Here is a 2534-nt window from a genome sequence, read left to right on the forward strand (position 1 = left end):
GTGGGAGAAGGGATTATTAGATAGTTAGATATTTACTTAGTTATTTACTTTAATCCTAAATTCATATAACTAAAAAGATGTATCCTGTCTCAAGTAAGGCAATGCAGTAAATGCCTAAATTTGTCATGGATAGACAGCTTCCAGCAATCGGTAGTGTAAAAAACAAAATAATCATTCAGTTAGACAAGGTTGCTTATTATAAGAACTAACAATCACAGCTCACTTAATTTACTAACTTCAGTGTGAGCTGTGGGTACTCTCAGCATATCTCAAAATCAGAGCCACAACAGAGTACTAAAATGTGCTTTTTAACATATTAATTAATTATTTGGATTCAGGTGTTAAAACTGGATTGGGAAAGTTTGCAAATGTTACCAAATCATGGGGGGCTATGGTCATGCAAGAGGACAGGCTGAGGATACAGGCTGACCTGGACTGGCTCGTAAGGTGGGCAGATCAAAACCTAATGATGTTCAACACCAAGAAGTGTAAGGTGCTCCACCTGAGGAGAAGCAGCTCGCAACATGCTTACAAGCTCGGCAGTGCCACACAACCAAAAGAGACCACAGTATGAACATGAACCACCAATATGATGCCGTAGCTGGCAAAGCAAACCAAATACCACCATGCATCTGACCCCAACAGCCTTTTCCTCACAAGTGCAGGCAGGCTGGACCTGATGATCTTGAGAGGTCCCTTCCAGCCCCTAACATCTATGAATCTATGAAAATATCCAAATACCCTTCTTCAAACAGAGATGCAGAGAGATCAGCTCAGACACTGAAAAAGGTATTCAAAAAATGAGAATTCATTTCACGCTGAGCAAGGAAAAGAAAAAAATTACTTTCAAGCTTTTCCCAGAATTTAGGGTTTTTTTTAACTCTTGAACTAGTGAAATGCACATTGTTTTCAGATATTACCTGGAGATGGTTCATGAACCAAGAATTCACATTGACTTTGTTCAAAACTTATCAGCAAAGAACAGCTGAAATAGAGTTGGAAAAGTGAACAGTACATCAGGACTAGGGCTGTCTTAAACTTTAGGAACATATTATCACTGACAAAAAGGAAAGATAATAACTCTAGGGGAAGGAAAAGGAGAAATGAGAATCAGGAGCTGCTGTAAAGATGTTGTTTCCTTTAGTCTATTTGGCCCCCATTGTGTATAGGATATACACGATCAGTTATGAGATCAAAAGATAAAACTGCCCAGAATAAATTAAAAGGTTTGAGCAAGATTTTGAAGTGTTTTCATGTTCTGGGTAGGTGCAATTACAATTTCACCATCAAAAAAATCAACTAATGCCCATCGAGCTACCATTTCTCTATCCATAATGGAGAAGATGGTACAGCTGACAGGAACAAAATTTGAAGACCAGAACAGAAAGCCAAACTGGGAATGAGTCCAAAGAATTTATTTAACAAGTCTATCTCATGCATGTATTATATATATAGATAGATGTACTTATATTTATCATTAAAACTACCATTAGAAGGACCTCGCAATGTTTGTATTTTATATAACCGACTACATTATTTCAAAACTAGAAAATATGGGGCACATCTACACATGCATTTAAGTCTGACTACATTTAATGTGCACTAAGGGCATTTATACACATACATTTTCCTGCCCAGATGCGCCAGAGGTCCAGCACATCAGAGCATACTCGATTAATCAAGTCCGCTTCACACACAAGCTGATGTGTACAATGCTGCATCACTTGCAGTTGTATAAGTGGCAAAATGCACATCAGCACAGAGAAAATGGCACCTTCTATGTGTTTTAGTTCAAAAGTGGACCACTACCATTTTCTCCATGCTGACGCACAATTTGCCACTTATACAACTGCAAGTAATGCAGCACCGGGCACTTTTCAAAGAGTGTGGTGCTGCAGTGCTTGCATGTGTAAAAATGCCCTAAGCAATTTTTGGTATGTGTCTAGACACTAAGGCTACTCTCAAGTCCCTGTAGCCCTACCATATACCCTTGTGGTTGTGTGGGCCGGGAGCGGTCCGAGGCTTTTGGGGGCACGCGGTGGGCTGTGTCCAGCAGCCCTGGCACGTGGGTCGGGGAATTTGGCATGGCGGACTAGAATTAGGCACGGACGCATACCGGTTGATTAAAGATTATTTTACTTACACCGTAGATGGTCGCGGTGCAGACAGGAAAAACTTCGCTTAAGTTGCAGTTACAAACTAAAAGAAAACTTGCACGAACAAGACCCATAGAAAACTCGAGCCTCTTAAACCCGGAAAGAGCTCTGGATACACACACACATGAAGTTTGCTAGGCTCCGTGGACCGAGCGCACAGGGAAGGGTACGTTGAGGGATCAGGCGGCAACGGGGAGAGGCTAGAGGTTGATCAGGCCCCTATATCCTTCTTAAGGTACACACTGGGTTTATTAAGCTCCACAGCGCTTAGAGTTCTTCACGAGATGGATGTGAAGTTCTCCTCCTCCACGAGATGGTTGTGGAGTCCTCCTCCTCCAACTTGGGTGGAAACTGCTCAAGCCTCTTATACGGCTAACA

Source organism: Alligator sinensis, unplaced genomic scaffold (assembly GCF_000455745.1).
Source record: "Alligator sinensis unplaced genomic scaffold, ASM45574v1 scaffold1144_2, whole genome shotgun sequence".
Lineage (NCBI taxonomy): Eukaryota > Metazoa > Chordata > Crocodylia > Alligatoridae > Alligator > Alligator sinensis.